Source organism: Anser brachyrhynchus (genome assembly GCF_964034855.1).
Source record: "Anser brachyrhynchus genome assembly, chromosome: Z".
Taxonomy (NCBI): Eukaryota; Metazoa; Chordata; class Aves; order Anseriformes; family Anatidae; genus Anser; species Anser brachyrhynchus.
The window spans coordinates 57,093,981-57,119,408 of record NC_137697.1 but is presented as its reverse complement, the minus strand read 5'-3'; the positions used below and the strand labels follow the sequence as shown (position 1 = coordinate 57,119,408).

The following is a 25,428-nucleotide window of genomic DNA, read 5'->3' as shown; positions in this document are numbered from 1 at the left end:
GTTTTGTTTAGCTACTGATGGTTTTTCTTTATTTCTCTTCCAGTTTTAAGACCATTAATCAATCAGTAAGTGGTAACAGCACTGTTAACAACACTGTTACTAACTGAAGAGACCATCATTTAGAAAACATCTGAGGTCCGAACTTAATTCTGACTGTGTACTGAAACTAGCAGGATTTAAGCAGCTAAATGCATGTATTGAGTTTATGTGGCAAGGTTTTGGTAGCGGGAGGCTGCAGGAGTGGCCTTTGTGAGAAGGATCCAGAAGCTGCCCCATGTTAGATAAGGCGCAGTTTCAGCTGGCTCCAAAGGGATCCTCTGCTGCCTAGAGCTGAGCCAATACACAAAGTTGTTTGCACCTCTGTGAGGGCAGACTTATGAAAAAAAAATAAAAATGCTGAGCAACAGCAGGGAGAGAGAGGAGTGAGAAGCAGCCCTGCAGCCCCCCAGGTGAGTGCAGCAGGAGGGCAGGAGGTGCTCCAGGCATGCAGCAGCAGTTCCCCTGCGGCCTGTGCAGGGAGAGGCCCCTGGTGGAGCAGGCTGTCCCCCTGCAGCCCATGGGTCCCACACGGAGCAGATCTCCACGCTGCAGCCCATGGAGGAGCCCCCGGTGGAGCAGGTGGATGTGGCCTGGAGGAGGCTGCGGCCCATGGAGAGCCCCCGCAGGAGCAGGCCCCGGGCCGGAGCTGCAGCCCGTGGACAGGAGCCCACGCAGGAGCAGGGGGTCTGGGGGGAGCTGCCGCCCACCCGTGGGGGACCCGTGCTGGAGCAGTTTGCTCCTGGGGGATGGATGGACCCCGTGGTACGGAGCCATGTGGGAGCAGTTCTTGAAGAGCTGCTGCCTCCGGGCAGCCCCCGCAGGCTCAGTTCGGGAAGGAGGCATCCCGTGGGAGGGACCCCACGCAGAGCAAGGGCAGAGAGTGACCGTGAAGGAGCGGTGGAGGTGAAGCGTCAGGGACTAACCACAGCCCCCACTGCTCAGGGAAGGAGGGAAAAGAACGTGGTTGTGGTGAAGGTGTTTTTAGTATTTTTGTTTGTTTGTTTCTCACTGCTCTAGCTTGATAGCAATACACAATAAATTATATTAATCTCCCTATGCTGAGTCTGTTTTGCCCATGATGATAATTGTCAAGTGATCTCTTTGTCCTCATCTCAACCCTTGAGCCCTTTTCGTTGTATTTTCTTCCTCTTTCCATTTGAGGAGGGGGAGTGAGAGAGTGGTTGTGGTGGAGCTCAGCTGCCCAGCTGGGTGAAAACACCACAATGCAGCGCTAGCCTAGGATTACCTCACTGAAGACCCAGAACGAATATATATTAAAAAAAAAAAACAAAAAACCAAAAAAACAAACTTCAGCTTTGCTCCCACCACCACCTTTTCACAAATATTAATAGTATCTAATTATTTAGCATTATTGGTATAACCAAGCTAAAGTCTTATATAGGCTTTGGGAATGCTGATTTCCTTCCTGTGTCACAAACTTCTGCATTGCTTCAGGAAAATTAGCTGTGCCCAGATCCTCCAAAGACTATTTATTTGTCTGTCACTAACCACAATATCAAACATCCTTGAGAATCTCAGCTTTACAAGAACAGCAAGAAATGGAAGAAAAAAAAAAAGAGAGAAAAAAAAACACAACAGAACAGCAGTACACTTATGCATAGTAATGTTAAATACACTACAAATTGGAAGGCACACAAGTGGGGGCCAATGTAATATTTTTTAAATATGTACAAATAAAAGAAAAGAAGACTTCTTGGTTTTCTACCATGGATTAACTAGTGCACACAAAGAGTAATACAGCTCTATGTTGCTGAACTCAATTTCAAAATCAGAAAACAGGAGAAAATAATTGTATTCAACAGCACAGCAGGGCGTGCTATTCCATTATTGAGAAGATGCAACTGGGAAACATACTGAGGGATACATATGTAAAAATGCACCTATAAATCCTGTGAACAAACTTCAATCATCTAAAGAAAACATAAATTCTAGTCCAAAAAGGCCATGCACAAAGTTTTGCGTACATTTTCAAGTAGGCACTGTCAGGAATACTAAATACAGCACTGGATATTGCTGCTCAGTAGCAGGGTAGTAACAAACCCATCTCCAGTTTAGAAGACTCATCTGTAGCTATTGCAGTGTCTCTGGAACTGTAATGATTCATCCACCTTGCCTTAGTTTCCCCACATGATAGTCCAAACCCACTATAATGATCGCCAGGTTCTGAAAATAAAATGCTGCAGGGAAAAAAAAAAAGTAATTACAAAATAAATACTTATTCTGTCTAGGCTGTACTTTCAACAACATCCCTCCTAGTCTTCCATCAGCTGTAACTACATCCATCAAGTTGTCCAGGTACGGCTTTCTCTTATTAAAAAAGTAAGATAATCTTTAATCAAATCTGGCTACCTGGCTATGTCCATTCCCTCTTACCATGTTTAAATTTCAAGCTTAAATTTCTAGCACCAGCCACCAGCAGTCTGCTTCTCTGCTTGGCAAGTTATGTTGAGGTATTTTGGTTCTTCTCTTTCTGCCATCATCTCTGGCCTCACCTCTATTAAAGGACTCAGGCGTATCTGAACTCTCAAATGCACCCAAACCAAACACATTTGTACACAAAGGACTTTTCCCTGTCTACAGCCCTGTATCCAGTGTAAAAAGGTGAATGTAATTCATCTGTGAACAATTCCTTGTGGTTGTGCCGAAGTTTTGCACCCAGAGACACCAAGCCACCAGACCAATTTTCAAGAACTGTTTATTTAGTTCAAATCAGTGACAGAAAGAGGTGCAATTTCCTTTCTGTGATTGTAGATATTTCTGCAATTCCAGGGACAATTCTCCCCTAGGAATAACATTTTGCACTGTTGTACTCTCTTGCAAATATCTTAGAAGGTGCAGTAAGAGTCCCATCTGTGCTCTGCTGCTAGATATTCAAGGATATGCTGGAGACTCATTAGCTGTATTAGTAAGCTAACCACAAGACCATTTCTTAGCAGAGGCCAGCTAGCACTGAAAAACTTGCTGCATCATTAAACTCTCTTTAATAAGATGAGTGTCACAGCTGCCTACTAAAAATGGACTCCTACCCCACACTAACTTCTAAAACACTTGCAGAAAGATGAGGGCAAAGCCCTCCTGATATGAGCCCAGAATAAATAAAGGAATAAATAACGACAGGGATTGTTAGAGCAGTTTAAAAGTAGACAGGTTTGTGTTCCATTGCCTGGGAACTCTCCCTTGCCCTATTTAAAGTACATAAACATAGCCATAATTTCTTGAGTTTCTTCACCTCTGCTATATCTTCCCAAGCAGGGCTGCCTGCTTAGGAGATGATACAGTGACTAATTCTGTACTTTAAAAATTGTAATGCATTACCATTTTTTCATATCAGTCAGACTCTTAAATGCTCACCTGGCAGCATCTAAGCCAGATTTATTCTCTGAACAGAAGTAAAGCCTTAAATTCCTTTATGCTATCCTTCAAGGTCTGAAAGACTGATTAATTCTTTTATGCTTTTCAGAGGTAAAGGAGATTACAGAAACTCTAAGAAATGCTTTTGCAGCAATCTTCTTGGATAAAGAAGGGTAGATGTCACTAATGGTTTTTGTCTCTGTAAGTAGTTCAATATCGTTTTCTAAACAAATTATGAAATGGAGGTCATTTTTGTCCTCCAGAACTTCTCACTCTCTGAAGTTGGGACTTCAACAGAACTAGCTGGGGCTATAGCATTACTGATAGTAGAAAAAGCTTGCCAGTTTCAGCATAAAGCTTGCTGGTCCTCTAAAAGTTTTCTAGAAATATCTGTCAGAGACTGCAGAGGCTGGTAAAAGATGGTAGAAGGGAAAGAGATGAAGAGAATTTATTGCTGCTGTCATTAGCCTTAGGAGCGAAAACAGCACTTGAGTATAATTTAAATGAGGAGGCATACATTGCACATTGTCTGGTTGTGAAGGATATCTGAACAGGCTTCAGATGCAGCCATTAGGTACCAGAAGCAATGCAAACTTAAGCTGGAGGTAAGCTGGAGATAACACTGGGGAGTTGGAAGGCTGTTGGAAAATATGCTAAACCGTTCAAATCTACCTGGGGCTTCTCTGCACTACACTGCAGCACAGACTTTGAGTCTGTCTACACTGCATGCATGCAGCACTCAGTATTTTATCTCAGCTGATCTCCTGCTTATACTAAGACAGATATTTTCGTTAGTTATGACAACAGTTTTACATCACCCAAAGGCCTTTCTCTGCCTTGAGAGCTGGCACACCAATGTGATTATGGTCCACCTGTGATTTGAAAGGGAGTGCTGTCAATGAGTGCCTTCTGCCTCACATGAATACCATGTTAGCACTTCTTGGGAAATAACAGAGAACACCTTTAAAAAAAATAGATGAAAATACTGATTTTTGTGTTAGTGGCAAGTTTAAGTGAAGGTGCTGTACCTATAATGATTTCCTCTGTAGAACTGTTTTAACTACAGCACAATCACCATACAATAGTAGAAAAGAAGTTGGAGAGGGAGATGTTTAAATCTTTCTTTAGCAACCTTTACTTTTTTTTTTTTAAGCAATCTCATTATTTTAAAATATTATGGATATTTTATTACACACACACACACATTAAACTACATTTGGCAGCTCTACCTCTATGAAAAAGCTTCATTTAAGTCCCAGAAGGGAAACAACTTGATCTGTGGGAACAGATCTTGTAACCTGTGGGCTGTATCAGGGTTTATGTCAAGTAAATGCAATAACTAATGGATGAAAAGAGAAAGCAAATCTTGAAAATGAAGACAAGTAATCCTAACCACTATCTAAGAGAACAGTATTCATAGCCAGAAGTCAAGATCTTCAAACAACCAGAAGGGAAGTCAATTAGTACTAAACCCTTGTTCATTGTCTTTCAGGAAGCTGTCAGAAAGTAATCTACCCAAGAGAAACACCATTAACCCCTTATAAACACTGAACAAGAATGCCAAGAAAAAAAATGTTTTTACTTCACTGTCCTTCATCTATACTTCATTCAGCAATATTTCTCTAAACTCTGCCCATTAAAAGAGTTCTCACAATCCTACTGAAAAAAATGAAATAAGCTACCTTTTATGCTGAACTCTTATTCAGGAGCAATAACCACCATCTGTCACAAATGCAGTGCTGAGCAGGCCAACACTATCCAAAGATCACAAGAACTGCTTTTCAATACCTGTCTAAGAAGAGAGACAGAACAGAAAAATAATCATAACCTGTCATTGAATACAAAACAACCCATCCATGTTAAGATAAAGATTTGACTGGGATGTAGGAAAGGTATTGTTGCAAGATGTGACAATTATAATATCGATAATAACTGCAACTTAAACCAGGTATCACTTGACATCTGAAAGGAAGGTAAATCAGATATCACTTGACATCTCAAAACATCATAAAAAAAATAACATGGGAGAAAGCAAGCTACCACATCTGCACTATACTATGGGATAAATTTACTTACATAACTAAAACCAAACAGAACAGATGCTTGATGTTTCTGCTTTCAGTTAACAAAAATAGTAAAAATGAATAATCTATGTATTGTCTGTACCTTGTAGAGCAAATATCAGACTATAACTGTTTTGTCTCTGATAAAGGCAAGTAGTGGGTACCAAGAACACATGCTTGATTTTCTTACTTTTTAGGAACTGAGGTATGTGGGAAAATATTCATAAATGCCTGTTTATTTCACAGACTTGACTTCAGAATATACCTTAAATTACCTTACTTTTTTTTTTCCAGCTAGAAAATGAAAATTTGAAATATACATATATATTCTTCCTGTGATCTCATTGTTCAAGTTCACAGCATAAGTTTTGCCTTGATGTTTGCCATTGCTCTGCTGTAGAACAGATCTTGGTCTTTTGTCACTCAGGAATCAGGAATTTAGGCACTGCAAGCTCAGTCCCAATTAATTTTAGTTTAGCTGTTATTATATAATGAACCGTGTTAAACTCCACTTCCTGGATTCTAGCACCACTACTCAGATATCCAAATGCTGAATTTCACGTGACCAAAGGTTGCTTGAGTTTAATTGCATCATTGGTACTTTAGAAACTCTCGCCTTTGTGACAGCAGGAAAATCACAGAGTAAACGCAGGGGCAATCATATTATTTCCCTGCAGATACCAGCATCTGCAAATTGCCAGGAATCTGATTTTAAAATTTAAATCTTAAGGGCATATATAACAATGAAGGTATACATCTTAAAGGTGGTGTAACAATGAAGAAAAAAAACCAACAGATAAAATCTTAACAAAAACATTTCTAAATCAAGTGTACTTAAGAGATAAAGCACAAAGGAATATAGATTCTTTTGAGAACAAATACATTGATGTCTCACTTAACAGCTCTGTCCTTTCCTGACATGCCATAGAGAGGTACTGTAGTGCAGCTGTGCTGGGTAAAGCTTACCTGCTTGCCAGCTCCCTGGAGCTTATGCAGTAATTCTCATTTCACCCTGTCTCCAGATTTCTGCAGGAGCTGCCCTAATTGAGATGCCAAAATTGGCCAACCAAAGAGTTCAGCATTTTCTAACACATCTAGCCGTGCGGTCCTCAACCAGGTGAACACAGACCCTAGTCCTAGTAGCCAAATTGGGTGGTAACATTTCATGTGGTAGATCATTCTTCTTGGATAAATATCTGTCTTTTATCAGGAATGACTGTTGAATCAGCAGAGGGCAGAAGAGCTCAGCAAAATCATAGTATGAGATGATGAAGTTGATGCCAGATTAATTTTGATATTTTTTGCAATAGAAAAATAATTTTGTGTAGTAATATAAATCAATGACTAACAAGTTTTTTTTTTCTTCATATTAGTGGATGGATATACTCTAAATTCTCTTTGATTTAAAGCATTAGGAACAAAATATCGCTTTTTCTGTCTCTGTGACAAAAACCACTCAGTTTCTTTGCTGTACAGTGTAGAATTGTAATCACCTCAGATATGGTTTGTAGTAGTTTGATTCATGATCTCCATAGTTTCACTGCCAAAAGTCCTCAGCTACACTGAAATGCCATGCTTTTGCTGGCATTTTACATGTGGCTGAGATTCCAGGGTAACGTATTCCAGGGTATCAGAAAAAGCACAAGTTGCTGCTGAAACCTATGCTGAACTTGGGAACACTTTGCCTAGGTTGGACATTAATACTGCTGTACTGCAAAGACAATCTGGAATGCTAACTTATACTTGAACTTTTCATTGTCTCTCCGGAAAAATGGTGGTCTGAATCTTCATGCACTTTGATTTAGAATGCTCATGCATTGTTAAAATTATGGACTAGATTAACTACAAGTGTTGTTAAATGAACCCTGTTAGTGTTACAATGTCGTTATGTGACAATTTGCCACATTATCCCAGGAGAAAAAAGCAGGAGAATTTTGCTGTTTTACACTATCTTATGTCTTTTTGAGCAGGAAGGGGAAGAAGAGAAGAAGAAATTTTGTTGAAAACATATGTTAGTTAGTTACTACAGGAATATGAACTTTACAGTTAGTGGTGTAGTTCTGAAATGCTGGCATTCTTACAGTTCTGCAGAGAAGATTTTTAGAACAATAAGTCTTCAATGGAACTAAATCCACGTGTTTGTTTTTCAATTTCTATGTCTCCTGGGTCTGAACAAAATTGAAGTGTCATATTTCATCAAGAGAAAAATCCCAGACAATCAGAAAATCACTCGACCTTTTTTATTGTCTTTCTTTTCTTTTTTTTTTGATAAATAAATAAATAAATACCTAGCAAAAATGTCAGTCAGCATCAAAGAAGTAAGTCTGCTTTCTCACAGGGAAAGGAAAATCACAACATAGGGCTGCTACTAATAGACTGTGTGTTCCCCACTGCCAAAGTGCTTCTTACAAGTATAACCCTAATATTGTGAGTGGGCAATGTAGGTGGCTGTAACAAATCTTATCACCTTAAAATTCAGCGGTTTGATTATGACAAGATGAATCTGCTAAACAAACAAACAAAAACCCCAACATAGGAGTTACAGAACACACAGCATGAGTAGTCCAAGCATCTGTTTAGATCTGTTTCTGGTGCTGCCAGCTTTGCATAGCAAACTAAAAAGATGCTTGTAGAACAATCTTTGGAATTACAGCATCGGCTGTATTTTTATGGCAGTTATTTCTAGTCACCTGATGGTTTTCTACCAAAATCCTTGTTACCTTCCCTACCCAATAAATTTTTAGATGTCCTTATTACCCTATAAATATCTACTTCTTATTTGACACTATCTTGTGGAAAGTGAATTAATAAAATTGAATTATGCATTAGAAAAAGGTATTTATCTGTGTAATTCTTAAGCTTCCCCTTTGTCTTCCATTAGATGTTCTTTGTACCTGCATTCCATGGAAAATGGAAAATGCTGAATTAGCTTCTCTGTATTGCATATTGTTTCAGATCTATACATTTATACATACATTTTCAGATTTATACACGTGTACATTTAGCGTCTGCCCACATGTAAACATTTATCTTATTGAAACTGAAAATAAAGATGGGAAAGAAAATAAAAGGGATACATTACTTCATATTTACATCAGAGTAAGATCATGTAATCAGGCAGTTATGACTGAGAAAAGAAAGCCCATAGATTCATAACTCACCTACATTGCCATTATTTTTTCTGGTACTGCATCTCTAAAGTAAAGCATTTTTAGTGCCATCACACTTAAGTACAACAACCATGTCCTAGAAGTAAATGCTTAAAAAAAAATCCAAACATGTAAAATCTCTTTTCAAAGGGCAAAACCACCATGCAAATCAAACACTAAAAGTGCTTTTAAAAGTCTATGAGATACTTGGATTTATTTCTGTGGTTTTGTTTGTTTGTTTGTTTTTCTCCTAGATCATTTGGCTTCACAGAGCCACTGCCCCTTCACATTGACAGTAATGAGTATGGTTTGGGCTGTCCCACTACCCCCTGAGTAATAAGTTACTTTCCATCTACCACAATGTCAGCATTTATACCTGGAGGAGCTACTGTGCTCTAGCTCCCTCCGCAATTAAATCCCAGCAACTCAATCATATAGTCAGCCCCTCAAGTGTCCAAAGACACTTGAAAACTTGTCTGTAAGAGGCTTTGAAGACTCAATACTGTTTTCAAAACTGACTTTATTTTCAAATCTAAGTTTCTTGGGCATGCAATGAGACAAAGCATAAAGACTGACATAAAATATGGAGGGGGAAAAAGTCTGAAAGTTTGGCATTATGTCTCATCATAGTAATTTAAAACTAAGGAGGCCATAAAAAGGGATTTGGGAGCTTAGGGAATGAATGGCTCCTCAAAATCCATGATACTATTCGTTTCCAGTAAAACTGGTGTCCTCTGTTCAATTCAAATACCTTATTGCTTTTTCTTTCCTAAATAGGGAATACGCATGTATCTTGCTTAAATCTTGTATAAAACTGCAATTAGATTCACCTCTTGTCCTCTCTCTTTTGAGTGTTAATAGGTGTATTTCTCAAGTTTAGCATCTGCTTGCCCTACTTGTTTTCATGCATACTGATTTGCTCACACACGTATGAAACTGCAAAAAATAAAACTAGAATAAATACGTCCACCTACACGCAGGATGCACTTACATAGTGCCCTCTTCCCCCACTCACTCACTATTGCAGCATGTCAGTAAATACAAGGATAATGGTCTGTCACAGCAGAAAATTATTGGTAGTGACTGCAGAAGAATTACTCTGAGATGAGCACTGGTGGAATAAACCAGCCATGAGGAGCGACTAATTGGTGACAAGTGATTTTTGGTGTGGCAACAAACAGTCATTCTCTCTGCTAACAGTTGTGTTCCAACAGATTTACGAAAACCACCATATATAAACAGAATATTTGCATAGTTTTCTTTGCCTAATATATATTAGATATTAGGCACAGATTTTTCAGTGTATTTCTATGTCTAGGGAGATTTTGAAAAACACCATAGCCACTTACCAACAAATGCATATATATATAATATTTTTAAATCCTTTACATGAAGAGGATGTTTGAGACCATCCTAAAATAAGAATCTACAAAAAACAGTTTAACTACCTTCTGGACGTGTCTGTCTTTTGAGTACAAAGGAAACCCACTAACTAGATCAAGCTAGGCAGCTAATTTCTATATAGTTAAGTAAAATGATTTTAATTCTTGAGAACTGATACACTTTTCCCTTGCTTCTATACTTGGGAACTACCATAGTCAATATAAGGCAATTATGAAAAAGTGAGCCACATTTTCTATGCAACAACAGGATTATTTGCACAACTGGAGCACCAATCAGTGACATTTCTGCAGAACCACTGAAACCATTTAAAGTAATTGACTTCTACAAGTGCAAAGGAAGGTGTCATTCATAACCCTTCACTTTCAGTAATTCTGTTCCAGAAGAAAGCATGTGATTTTTTTCAAAACCTAAGATGTGATTGCATAGCATTAAACATAAAAATAATAGTTTTGAAAAACAAGAAATAATTCACTATTGCTATATCAATGCTATAAACAAGTGCTCATTTGAACAGTCTACGGGTTAGTAATCATGTTATAACTCTTATCATCTTCTGTACTAGTCCATAACTTAAATCTTGCCCAGGCTGTCTAAATATATACACATACATAAATATTGTACAAAATGAAGTAGAAGCTTAAATGTATGGTTTTAGGCACATATTCATTTGAAAACCTGCCATCTTTCATTCCTAAGTTATTCAATCATATTTCTTTGGCTGGGAAACTAAGCAAAGATTGAGAAATAAACTGGGTCAAACTTGACATTGCCTGGTATGTGGTGGGTTGACCTTGGCTAGCTGCCATACACCCACTCAGCTGCTCTCACACTTCCCTTTCTCAACAGGATGGGGTAAAAAAATAAGTACATGAGTTGAGATAAAAATAGCATGATTACTTACCAATTGCCATTACAGACAAAACAGACTCAACCTAGAGAACATTAAGTTAATTTATTGCCAAATAAAATAGATTTGGATAGAAATCAGTAAGAAACAAAGACAATAGCTAAAGAAAAACATAAATCCAACCACCCTCCCACTTTTTTCCCAACCTCAACTTCTTTCCTTCGTTGCCAACTCTTCTACCTGCCCACGCAGGTGGCACAAGGGCGATGGGAAATGTGGGGGTTCTGGCCGGTCTTCAACTATTCCCTGTTGCTCCCTCCTCCTCACGCTTTTCCTCTGACCAGTGTCAGTCTCCTCTGTGAGCCGCAGCTTCTTTCAGGACCTATCCATCTGCTCTGGTGTGGGGACCTTCATGTGCTGCAGTGTCAATATCTGCTCCAGCAGGTTTTCTCCACAGGCCACAGGGAATGCCTGCTCCACCATGGTCCACTCCACAGGCTGCAGAGGAACTTCTGCTCCAGCGCCTACAGCATGTCCTGCCCTTTGTCCCTCACTGATCTTTGTGTCTGCAGGGCTGTTTCTCACATGGTTTCTCACATTCCTCACTCCTCTCCTGTGCTGTGTTTTGCCCTGTCTTAAATATGTTTACCCAGAGGCACCATCAGCTTTGCTGATGGGCTTGGCTGTGTTCTGCATTTGGTCTGTGTCCAGCATAGAGCAGACCCTGGCCTCTTCTGAGAGAGGCTACCCCTGCAGCATCCTCATTACCACAACCTTGCCACCTACACTCAATACATTCACCTACCAGGCAGTAGGAATGCAGAAGGATGAAAATCTGAAGTGGGAGAGAGAATATTGAAAGGTCTTTTTGGAGATGCTGCCAAAAACTCATATGAGAAAGATTAAATACAGAAACTTCTGCCTCTAGAAAAGGTTTTAGTTATAGTACCTCTGTCTAGCATTTGGAAATGCTTACTCCTATCCACAGAAATGTGAGGAGCTACAGTGACTCCTGCCTGTTGGGAACATATGTAATCTTTTCTCAGAATTCTTCAACACTGTTTATGGTCATGTATCAGTGGAAAATATCACAAACTCTCCATTGTGCTATATTGGGGCCTCCTATGCTTCATGTGGTTTCCCAGTGTCTAAATACCACATTATTTTATGTGTTAGGAACAAATGGCTTCTGAATTTAAGTAAGTTCCTAGCTCATCTTCCAATAATTAGGGTACACCTCTAAACAGCACCTGATGCTATGTTAAACTGCCAAAGACGCAGGAGGTTTCTCTTAAAAGTTCCTCTGCAGAAAAGGAGAGAAATGGAAAAAAAAAAGAAAAAAGAAAAAGAGCAGCAGAAAATGTGAGGGAACTAGGTCGCCCCTAGGATTCATGACCCCATATTGTTCTGTATTTAAGGCACTTTAGTCTTTCCTTGTCCCAGATGTGCACATTTTGTGTTTTGCTACAGAGAATTATATTTCTGATTGACGTTTGAGTGATTAAGTCATTGGTGCACACATTACTGTGAACACATATCTCAATGAATTTGTAAGGTACACCTCACAAATAGATGCTACTCAGAAAGATGTAACTAACAAAGTATAAAGACTAATAAAATATCTTTTGCCTCGTCAAAATTCCTTCTTCCCATAGTACCTCATGATTTATTATTTGCAATATTACAGTGTAAAGTGGGCCAGATTTCATTGAAAAGGAGGCTACCTCATCATCTAACAAAAAGGCAACTGTAGATTTTCCAGTAGAGGTAAGGTCTAATTAATTTCTAAGCACAGCTACTTTTCAGTATAAATGATAAAAGAAAAGGAACACTTTAACCACTTATAAACAAGAAATAATTCAAAGTAATTTGAATGATTACATGTAATTTGTTTTGTTTTGTTTTGTTTTGGGGTTATGACAGCATCTCAAGAGTACTCCACCAGTTGCCATCAATGTGTTTTTGCCAGTGTGTTTGTCCAAAGTGGAGATATTTTTTAATTTTCATCTTAAAATAATGTTGTCATTATCTTCCATGTTTCATTGGATGGTAGCATATGGAAGCATTTAATCCATTGGGAAAAAAAAAAAAAAAGTACAATCCGTTTTCTTACCCTTGCTGCTACATAGAAGCCAAATTATTATACATTTTTGGCTTGACTTTATCAAATAAAAGATATTCATTCAAATCTCTTGTCACTGCAACACACTGGAGGCTGAAAGAGGAGGGAGAAAAACATACAGAAACAAAGTAATAAAGCACCATCACAAACACACTACAGCAGTCAAGAAAACAAGACAAGTGTACAGCACTGAGCCGGGAAACACTAAAGTGACTTGTCCAACCCTATCTGTTGGGAGCATGGAAAGTTCCAGTATAAGTAATTGTACAAATTTAGCTTGAATAGTGTGTGGCTCTTACCACTGCAAGACAGAAAGCTATGCAGGGAAAAGAAAGGCTGAGAATACAAATAAATAAATAAATAAATAAACAAAACAGACTGAAGAATTCATTTGACATTGCTTACTGATCTGATGTACAAGCTTAGCATCATAAAGACGTTCCCTTTGATTTATGTCATATCAACATCTAATTCATGACAGTGTTGAAACTTGTGATTTTTTTCTGATAAGGGAAAGTACCTCTTTTTTTATCTTCAGGCAGTGAGATGGCTTTGTTTTCAATAACTACTGAATTATCTGGAATTCACGCTGAGAAGTGTCAGTGTCACTGGTCTAGACGACATCTTTATAAGCTGAGTGAAACTTCTTTGCATTCAGGTCTATTGGTGGGAGTGGTGTGCAGATCTCAAAGTACTGAAAAATGATCATGCTGATGCTACGTTAGGCATATTCAGTAGGAAAAATAGATTGCCTGTGCAAGCTTCAGCAAACTCACAGCCTTTGAAAAGAGAAAATTAAAATTCAGACAGATAACGCATTATAGGTATAATAAAGTAAGCAGAACAACTGCTTGATTTTTTCTTCTTTTTGCTTGTTTGTTTGCTTGTTTGTCTGTTTGTTTATGATGTAATACTGATTTCCCAAGCTGCTGGGGTTTGGGAAGTGGAACATGTAGTATGTCCATATGCCTAGCTGCTGCATATTGAAACCGTACAGATATGCCCATGAAAATATTAAAGTAACTAAATCTGCTCCTAGATATATACTACAAAACTCTGTGTGGGAGAGAGGTGGGGGGTGGGGGGGTTGAGGGTTCCAACAGAACAAAGCTGCCTATAGTAACTGATGTACTATCAGGAGAAAATGCAAAGAACTTGCCCTTCAAGTGTATCATACCATCCAGAGATGCATTTTGACATCCTGACCAGCAGAACAGGGAAACAAATAAATCTTCAACAATACCCACACATCAGCTGAAAATGAAAATCTCTCATCAGCTGAAAATTCTCCATCCCAATTTCTCCAGTATTCACAAGATCCAAAAGTAGAATTGGCACCTCAGTTTCAAGTCTTTTTTTTTTTTTTTAATTATTTGCGAGACTTTCCAACAACAAAATACAGGAGTTTTCTTTGCCAAATTATTTGTATATCCTTTTTTTTTTTTTTTTTTTTTTTTACAGGCTAATTGAGTGTCATCATAACCCTTAAGCAAAATCCTGCCATTTCACCCTAAAAGCTTGTGTGGGTGTAATTGTATGGTGTCTTTTTTTGTACCAACAGGCAATATGACAGGCTAAATTCAATTTGAAGAGTATGTAATGCTTTTGCTGTTGGTATTTACTTACAGAGTTCTTAAATATATCTATCACCCATGTTTTGAGGGCATGCAGAAAATATAAACAGGCATCCATGATATGCCTGCCATGAGACTAGCTGAGGCACAAGCAACTAATATAAGCTATTATTACTACTTCTTTCTTGGATGCTTTAAGCAAAAAATCTGTGAGACTAATTCAGTAGTCCATTGAGAAATCACAATGGTATCTGTAAGCAATGGACAAAGCAAAATATGTAGAGTTATTTCCCACTGTGAACATGTTTAAACATTTTGTTTGAAATTGCTACATAGCATAAACCAGACATAAAAATAAATATATGATGATGGATACTATACAAATAACTATACAAAGATATCTGGGGGCTCTTAAATTCAAAGTTCACCCAGAGGAGCATCACAGAAAACCACTGTAATCCCCCCCCAAAAAAAAAAAAAAAAAAAGTAAACTTAATAATGTAGAAGATTCACAGATGCAATGCAGCTGTTTTTGCTGCTCTGGTTATATAAAATAGCCAGAAATGCACACGAACAGGGGGTGATGGTTACTTTGAATTACGACAGGAACATAGAGAAAACAGAACAAACTATTAAGTTTGTACTTGTGATTATAACTGGATTCATTTTCATGAAGTATAATTAGTATAACTTGCATGGAAAAAAAGGTCTAAATACACACAAATTCATAATAATATATCAAAATTAGCATTGCTTATATTAAAGATGAATGTTATTATTTCCAATTCAGAGTTGGAGAAAATGGAATATAGAAAAAGAAGTGACTTGCTTTTCTGACAAACATTTTGGGTCAGCAGGCACCTTAGACTCCCATTCCAGGTGCCAAACAATAGGAACTCCTGGACTAATCCTATATCCAACATCCTAAGTACTCTCAAGGTTTACTCAGCATAGCTACAATTCACTGAATCATATCCACAGCAAAAGAAAAAGATCAGAAAATGATTACTACTGAATGTGAAGGTCTCCAAAGCAAACAGTTACCTTACTAAATGTATGAACAGCAAAAGAAGAAATTTTATAATCAGCATTTACTACTAACCAGATAGTTTCATAGCTTTCCATGATAGATTATAGTAAACAATAAAAATATATTATCCCTAACTGGGAAAAACAGAGACTGTATAGTACATGACTGACTCCTCAACAACTAGCTTTGTTTTTTTTTTTTTTTTTAACATATATATTTCCAGGAAGAAATCTGGAGATCTCACTGATGCTGATGAACTGTTCACATGTGGCCTTGACCAGGAAAGCAGCTGAGAATCCCTCTGAGATTCGTGGCTGTTAACAGTGGAAAGAAAAATACATTGCTAAAGATGGATGAAAGGAAGTACACAGCAAAATTTTCCCCATTGCTTTATCAGCCTGCAACATGCTAGAAACACTGTCAAAAAGATTTATATGATATTCATGTGTACTGGTGGGTGTATGTGCATAAAATATGTGAGTATGGATACCTTTAGCAAAGAATTTAGCAAAGTTCTAGTATGATCCAGAACTACTTCACCATTCACTGACTGGATTCCTGGAATAACACGTTTTGAACCAATGGGGTGGTATGAAATGCTATCCACAGCCATCACTATAATAAAGTGTGTGTTAAAACAGTAAGTATTAAGTAATAAAAGAATTTAGATCAGTACATCAGAGCACAAATTCTAGTGGGAACATCTACTGCATCAGAAGTACAAGCCTTCAGGTTATTGGTTGCTTATTGGATCACAACAACACAGAGAAGTTTTCAAGAAACTTCTAAAAGGCCTGAGGATATTTCCAATGTTCTGTTTTCCATTGAAAGTTAATGTTGTTCTGACCCAAAGTTACACTAAACAGAGTAATAATCCCATGGTATTTGGCTTCTGTACTTCTACAAACTGACCAAAGCAGATTAAGCTTCAGTGAATACTGTCCTGGCATCATGTCAATTATCATTAGCTGCTTTGATTGACTTTGTAAAATAACTCAGGTCTATTTTCTGTTTAAAAGGTATGACATTGGTGATTAGCCTTTTGTTTCCAATTTTAGTATGCATCAGTCTGCACCGTGCATTGATTTCAGAGTATAGCAAAACAACTAAAGAGGTTGGTGTATCTCTTCAGTGATACAAAATAATAAATATAAAATAAATGGAGACAGAGATCTAGTGCACAATGAAGCCATATAGTATATTTTATAGTGAGCTGGAGCCCATACAAGTACTGAAATGAACCATTGTATTCTCTGTTTATTTTAGTGACTACTTGACTCTTTGAAACACATTTTCAGACCTTTTCCTTTGACTGTTCTGTGAAAAAAATCTTATGATAGTATTTGAAAGCTAAGGCTATATGCTTGGAAATCCTACTTCTTCTGTCATAGAAAAAGGCATGAGGTCTGCTACAATCATTTCTACTGCACAATAATTTAGAAACTGCAGTTTTTAGTGATTTTTCAGACAACTTTTCAGCCGTATGTGATAACAGTAAGAATCAAGTACTGCAAAGGGTTCAGAGACTCTACGTGCAAAAGAAAAAAAAAGAAAAAAAACAACATACCCTCTGCTTGGAGGCAGAAGACAGTTTCAGAGGCCCATGAACTGATCTCTTAATTACTTACTGCACTCAGAACAGGAAACAATGTAAGCTCTTCAGCAATTCTGTGTGAATGATCTTCTTTAATAAGAAAAAACACTAGAAAATTATTTTAGCGTGCACTCTCTGAATATGATGCCTCCTGAGATCGTCTTTCTTTGTGATATGTCATTGATGATGGGCTACTGTTTTGCCTCATTGCCAGTAGGAACCAAGCCGTATTTATAGCTATTACTGAAAAAATATTAAACATGGAAGCAATTTTGTCAGTGTTTCATGAAGTCTAGAAAAGAAGCATAATGAGATCTACTGTCAAGGTCTGTCATAAAGTAATCTAGAATATACTGTACACAGAAGATGATGAAACTGCAGTGCTGTTTTTCAATTCCTAACTGGGATCTTTGTGCACTTCCTCCCTGGCCAGACTAACTGTCTTCATTACTGATATGGAGACTAATTTAAACTGTAGAACGGGAACCATCAAAATGCATCCAGTCAACAAAGCCTCTTCTCTGGCATTGAACTGACCAGCGAGTGACTCTAATTCCATAAAATATGCTGATCTGAGTAGAAAGCATAACATTTCTTCCCTTCTTTCATTTCTGTGCGAAGTTGCAAGACACTACCTGTAGCATCTGAACATAGGTCAGCATTTAAGAACAGAGTTAGAGAATCAGATCACAAACACTGAGGTGAAGAGATTTTCTTTCTAATGAATCAAACTGAGTGCTTAAAATTGTATCTGATTGAATCCCCCTTTGTTCTTTACATTTTACCAACATCCTCCAAAAATACATGCTAATTATTAGATAAAAAATAAATAATGTACAAAATGTACAAGCAATTTTTTTTTTTTTCATAATTAATAGAAGGGTTGTTTTCATTATTCACATTATTCACAGAGCACTCTCTGGACATTTAATAAATTAATCAGCAATATAACAATAAAAATTTAAAAAGTAGTTCAGACAACTTACATTTCCCATCAGTTATTTCTATAGAGATCATTTCTGTAAATTCTGAACTCATTTCTTGTGTAACACAAGCATGCAGATAAAGAAAGAAGTGTCACATTTTATGCATATAGGTTTACACCTAGATAGCACTGGTGCATGTATTTGAATGTTAGCTATGGAAAAGGTAAGTCATATCATTAGGCAGAGGTTATCTGGAGGGAACTACTGCAAATGTTAACATTTCTTACAAGAGAATCATAAAATGGTTTGGGTTGAAAGGGGCCTTAAAATCATCTATTTCCAACCCTTCTACCTTGAGCAGGGACACCACCCACCTTACGAAGTTGCTCAAAGCCCTATCGAACCTGGTGTTGAACGCCTCCATGGTTGGGGCATCCACAGCTTCTCTGGGCAACCTGTTCCTGTGCCTCACCACCCTCTGAGTGAAGAATTTCTTCCTAATAAACCATCTAAATCAGCCCTCTTCTAGTTTAGCTAAGGCTGCCCTTGAGTTTCACAATCACCACCAGCCCCTCCTTGTTGGTGAGAATGAGGTCCATCATAGCACCTCTCAATGTTAGCTCCCTATCACGCAGAGAGGAAGGTATCAATGCACTCTAGGAGCCTGTTGGATTGCTTATGCCGTGCTGTGTTCTTCTCCCACAGGATATCGGGGTAGAGGAAGTCCTTCATGAGGACCTGGGCTTATGAAGGCGAGGCTGCTCCCATCTGCTGCAGGAGGTCCTCCACCTTGGTGCACCTTTTGCGGGAATGTCTGCTGCCTGTCCCTGCCACAGCAGAAAGGTCTAGGCACTTCCTGTAGCCTGAGATCTGCATCGCAGCCTCTCCTTTCAGCAGCTTGATCTGGGTGGAGGCATTGGCCACCACTGGGGCAGTTGGTGCAGAACCCCAGCTGGAGCTACAGCCTGTGCTCTCAGATGAGCAGCCACCATTCTGCCTCAAGTGTCAGGTAGGATGAGTGCCCCTGGTCATTGCAGATGGCCACAGAACGGTACCTGGTTGCTTAGTTAGGTCTACTTCCAGCCTCCCACTTGGCTACTGCGAGGCCTTCCCTGGAAAGGCACCCTCCAACACCAGCCACCACACCCCAGTGGACTCCCCACACCCTGATTGCCATGCTCCCCAGGGCTGCCTTTGATGGGGACAGGGGATGGCTGCCACTACTCCTGGCCCTGTCCACACCTCCTCAGACACTCTCATGATTTCTACCAGCCCGTGGAGGTCTCTGTGCCCTCCTGGGCCTTCCCGGGAACCACCCTGTGCACTGTGATTCCCTGCTCCACTGTGGGGCTCATTACCTCAGATCCACTCTGTTAAAACCAAGCACATAACATCTCCAGCCAGAAGTAATTCTTTTTAGTTAGATTTTCAGAGCAGGCCCATTATGTTGTTTTTCCAGGATATGGTTGTCTCTTAAAAAGCGGGGAGGAGGGTGTTTCAGGAGCTTTCTTTATAATTATTATAATAAAGGCATATATATAGGTAAAAAGAAATACTACAAGGTGCTGTTCTGTATTCTTTTTGCGTTCCACATGCTGGTAGTCACAGCAGGGGAAACAGAGTTCCTTTAAGAGTTTCTAGATACTTAAAAAGGACTTGTCATTGTCTTAGTTGCTTACTTTAGTCTGTTACTGTTAGCTAAAGTGAGACTGACCACTTCGTGTATGATAAATGAATACCTTTTCTCCAAATATAACTTGAAATGCAAGCAGCTTACTTCCTTCAGTAGCTGTTTGCTGCTTGAGATGGTAAAACCAAGACTAAAGCCCTCACTGGAACACACGTAATACCATACAATCATTTTAAAGTATGTATCTGATTGTGGACCACAGCTGAATAAGGTATGAAGAAACATAGATTACCATTTGAACACACGTAAGAATCAAATTGCATTAATCCATATTTATGTGAGGTAAATAATAATAATAATAAAACATATATTTTTAAATGTAAATTTTTGAGCAGATTACCTCACTAGAATTGACAAAGCGTACACAGCTACCCACACCTCTGGAGAAGTCCTCTAAAGTAAACAACAGCTATCATACCAGTGTGGCTCCTATAGCTTGGCTGCCAGTGAACAATCAATCAGTCAAAGGTGGTTAGGCTTTCCTGAATACCACCAAACTCCCAGTTACCTCAGATGAGTAAGAGATGAAATCACTAAAACTACACTAAATCTTGCTCAAATTAATAATCAAAAATGATCAGCCACACAGATATCCTAAGCCAGCACAAACACAAGCTATCTTTACACTTATTTTGCTTTTCAATTAAAGCTGAGAGTGTGTTTTTAAGCATTTTTTTTTGTTATTTGTTTGTTTGTTTTGGGTGGGGGGAGGAGAGAGTATACATTTAGAAAATGTAAGTAGAGTGATAGAAACCATTAAAACAGAATTTATTTAGAATTCAGAAGAAGAACTGGATTGTTGTATGTCTGTTTATAGATAGAGGGGGAAGATGTAGCACAAAAAAAAATATATATAGCCAATTTGAAAATAGGAAGATATTACTGTGAAAGAAATAGATGATGCATTAAGTTCAGCTATCATTGTACAAACAGCATGAACAAACCATAAGACAGATTTCTTACAAATGCTTTCAATAATGCTTTGACTAACAACTGTGAAAACACTAAGAAATATATATATTCTCACAGTGATGATGTTCTTACATAATGGATTGACTAGAAGAAAAGAGAGAAAGACACATGACAGGTGTACTTCCATTTGGAATGCCCTCTTCCATTTCCTGAAAATCTTTGTTTAGCATGAAAGAGAATGCAATTAGAAAGGGGTACTCCATGAGCCATATCCTGCTCAGCTTATTCTCACAAGAAATTATAGCACAATTATAACCATAGACTTGATCTGGAGTCCATCATAATGAGCAAGTGGGATTTATCTAAAAAACATAAAAGTCACAGAGCAACATAACAACCTGCACTAAAACTGCAGTGCATTGTTACTTTATTTTATTCCCTGACAGCGTCCAGATTCAAACAGTGGAAAAGCAGCTTTCCAACATGAAGTGTCACTGACCTGAGAAGCTTTTCAGATGAGTTGCAAAATCAGTTGCAAGAAAGTTTTTATAGCCACTTCAATTTCAGTGGCAGTTTTTGTACAGTGAGTTGTTATTCCTTAACATCTTTTAGTTGGATACTCACATACTATGTAAATCTCGTTCATTTATAATTCAGTAGCACACAGAAGTTTTATACTTCTGGTTCTGAACTGTCATGAAATATTTGATGAATGTTCTTATACGTCTGTTTCATTATGTCTGAGAAGTTACTGTATTGTAGTGGTGGGCAATGTGATTTACTGCAAGGTATCTTTTTTGGGTAAAAGGCCATATGTAGTGGGTGGATGGAAATTTGCTTTCACTTTTCTGTGCCACATGAGATGCCAAATTATCTACTCTCAGAAAAACACCAAGTTAATTGTTCCTGAGATGCTCTGACTGAATTACGCTATACTGTTTTTTTGGAAGGTAATAAGCAACTGCAGTTGTTGAAATGAGATTTTTGAAGCACAAGATATGTGTGTTACTGCTTAGAACTCTTTATATATATATATATATATATACACACACACACATATATATATTTAGGAGGTGTTTATTACTTTCCCTGGCTTTTTCAGCTCAGTGATTAGGCTCTATCTGTTCAATATAACATGCATACTGCAAGACAATGAACAACTATATTAACTATATTGAAACATTTTTATATGTCTCTATGAGTCTTTTTCAAAATTATTGTGCTATGGGAGATTACAGAATCATAGACTCATATAGATTGGAGAAGACCCTCAAGATCATCAAGTTCAAATATCAACCTAACACTTGCAAGTCCATCACTAAACCATGTCCCTAAGTGCCATGTCCACACATTTCTTAAGCACCTCCAGGACAGAAATTCCACCATTTCCCTGGACAGCCCTTTCCAATGTCTAACCACCCTCTTTATAAAGAAATTCTTCCTGACATCCAATCTAAACTGTCCCTGGAAATCTGTAGGAATTGCGTACAGATTCCAAAGCATTAGTGCTGAACACATCTATACTACAAAGCAGGCATGTTGCCTCTCTGGGTGTGTACCCTAGACAGAATCAGAGAATGGACAAGGTTGGAAGTGACCTCTGAAGATCATCTAGTCCAACGCCCTTGCTGAGCAGGATCACCTAGAGCACATTGCACAAGATGGCTTCCAGGCGGGTTTTGAATATCTCCAGAGAAGGAGACTCCACAGCCTCTCTGGGCAACTTGTTTCAGTGCTCTGTTACCTGCACAGTAAAGAAGTGCCCTCTCATATTCAGCCAGAACTTCCTGTGTTTCAGTTTGTGCCTGTTGCCTCTCGTCCTCTCGCTGGACACAACTGAAAAGAATCTGGTTCCATCCCCTTGACACCCTCCCTTCAGATACTTATACACATTGATGAGGTCTCCCCTCAGTCTTCTCTTCTCCAGGCTAAACAGACCCAGCTCTCTCAGCCTGTCCTCGTACGACAGGTGCTACGGTCCTCTTATCATCTTAGTAGCCCTCCTCTGGACTCGCTCCAGTATTTCCATGTCCCTCCTGTACTGGGGAGCCCAGAACTGGACACAATACTCCAGGTGTGGCCTCACAAGGGCTGAGTAGAGGAGGAGGATCACCTCCCTTGATCTGCTGGCAACACTCTTCTGAATGCAGCCCAGGATACCGTTGGCCTTCTTGGCCACAAGGGCACATTGCTGGCTCATGGTCAGATGACTGTCCTCCAGGACTCCCAGGTCTCTCTTGGCAGAGCTGCACTCCAGCAGGTCAGCCCCCAGTCTGTACTGGTGCTTGGGGTTATTCCTCCCTACGTGCAGGGCCCTGCAGTTGCCTTTGTTGAACTTCATGGCGTTCCTCTCAGCCCATCTCTCCAGCCTGTCGAGGTCCCTCTGAATGGCAGCGCAGTGCTCTGGGGTATCAGCCACTCTCCCCAGCTCTGTGTCATCAGCAAACTTGCTGATAGCGCACTCTATTCCATCCTCCAAGTCATTGATGATAAGCTGAACAAGACTGGACCCAGTACTGACCCCTAGGGGACACCGCTAGCTACAGGCTTCCAAATAGACTGCAGCGCTGAGCACAACCCTCTGACATCTACCATCCAGCTGACTGCCAATCCACCTCACCATCTACTCATCTAGGCCGCACTTCCTGAGCTTGTCTATGAGGATGTTATGGGAGACAGCGTCGAAAGCCTTGCTGAAGTCAAGGTAGACCACATCCACAACTCTCCCCTCATCTACCCAGCTAATCATCGCATCAGAGAAGGCTATCAAATTGGTTAAGCATGATTTCCCCTTGGTGAATCCATGCTGACTATTCCTGATCACCTTCTTTTCCTCCACATGCCTGGAGATGACCTCCAGGATGAGCTGTTCCATCAGCTTTCCAGGGATGGAGGTGAGGCTGACTGGCCTATAGTTGCCTGGGTCCTCCTTCTCGCCCTTTTTGGAGACTGGAGTGACATTGGCTTTCTTCCAGTACTCAGGCACCTCTCCTGTGCTCCACAACCTTTCAAAGATGATGGAGAGTGGCCTAGCAATAACACTGGCCAGCTCCCTCAGCACCTATGGGTGCATTCCATTGGGGCCTGTGGATTTGTGGATGTTGAATTTGTTTAAATGATCTCTGACCCGATCCTCTTTGACCAATGGAAAATCCTTCTTTCTCCAGACTTCTTCTCGTCTCTGGAGTCTGAGATTCCTGAGGGCTGATCTTTGCAGTAAAGACTGACACAAAAAGGCATTCAGCAAATCTGCCTTCTTTGTATCCTTTGTCACTAGGGCACCCGCCCCATTCAGCAGCAGGACTACATTTTTCCCAGTCTTCCTTTTTCAACTCATGTGTTTGAAGAAGCTCTTCTTGTTGTCCTTGACCTCCCTTGCCAGATTTAATTCCAAATGGGCCTTGGCCTTCCTTATCACATCCCTGCATACTCTGACAGTGTCCCTATATTCCTCCCAAGTGGCCTGTCTCTTTTTTCCACATGCTGTAAACTTAATTCTTCTGTCTGAACTACACTAGGAGCTCCCTGTTCATCCACGCAGGTCTCCTGCCGCTTTGCTTGCCTTCTTACTCATAGGGATGCACCGATCTTGAGCTTGGAGGAAGTGATGCTTGAATACTGATCAGCTGTCTTGGACCTCCCTTTCTTCTAGGGCCATAACACATAAGATTCTTCCAGGTAGATCCCTGAAGAGGCCAAATTTGCTCTCCTGTAGTCTAGAGTTGCAATCCTACTTTTTGCCCTGCTTCCTCCTCACAAGATCCTGAACTCCACCATATCACTGTCACTGCAGCGAAGGCTGCCCCCAACCCTCACATCTCTAACCAGTCCCTTCTCATTTGTTAATACAAGGTCCAGCAGCACACTTCTTGGTGGCTTCTCCACCACCTGTGTCAAAAAGTTGTCATCAATACACTGCAGGAACCTTCTGGACTGTTTGTGTCTTTCTGTGCGGTCTTCCCAGCAGATATCAGGGTAGGTGAAGTCCTCCATGGGAACCAGGGCTTGTGACTGAGACGTTATTTGGAGCTGTCTGAAGAAGGCTTTATCTACCTCCTGTTCCTGATCATGTGGCCATTAGCAAACACCCACAACAAGCATGGTAGCCTGCCCTTTAATCCTTACCCATAAGCTCTCAACTCTCTCTTCATTCACCCCAAGACAGGGCTGCATGCATTCCATAAAGATAGACCATAGAAAGACCACAAAGATAGTCTTAAGGAATCGGCATGACAGCAAAAGGGTAACAACCTGTACATGAGATAAAGATAGCAAAAAGCCATTCTGTTTGCTAACACTATTTGACTGTCTGAAAGCAACATGGAGTATGAAAGGTTGGGAATCCAAGAGACATGTACTAAGCATACATCAAGAGTTAAAGAAGCAAAAATAATGATTGCTGCATCTTCAGTTCCTTTATTCATTTTATCCTTGCCTCTTTCCACTAAAGAAATCTCTTTGATTATCTAATCACTGTTCCATCCTAGAAGGTATCCACATGGATGTTTGATACCTACCTATCACCTCAAGATCTTCTGTCTTCTGCTTCAAGTCATGCCTTACCCAAGCTTGGCCGTGACTTTAGAAGAAAAAGGCTTATAGATTATTTTTCCCCAGTAACTACTCTCAAGCCTAAAGATTTCATAGAAGCAACGAACTTTAATTTAAATAAGTCAAATTTTGACCTGAAGATACCCAAATTTTTT

General features: G+C 39.5%; 1 long non-coding RNA gene across 1 annotated transcript in view; it reads right to left on the bottom strand.

Annotated features, from left to right (window-relative positions):
• Nucleotides 1-419: 419 nt before the first annotated feature.
• The window catches only part of LOC308185347, a 35,319-nt gene continuing 10,310 nt past the window's right edge, over nt 420-25,428 (bottom strand). The window contains exons 2-3 of the long non-coding RNA XR_013943314.1: nt 5,094-5,203; nt 420-2,237 (exon numbers count right to left, since the gene is read on the bottom strand). This is a non-coding gene — a long non-coding RNA (uncharacterized lncRNA). The remainder of the gene's footprint in view (nt 2,238-5,093; nt 5,204-25,428) is intronic.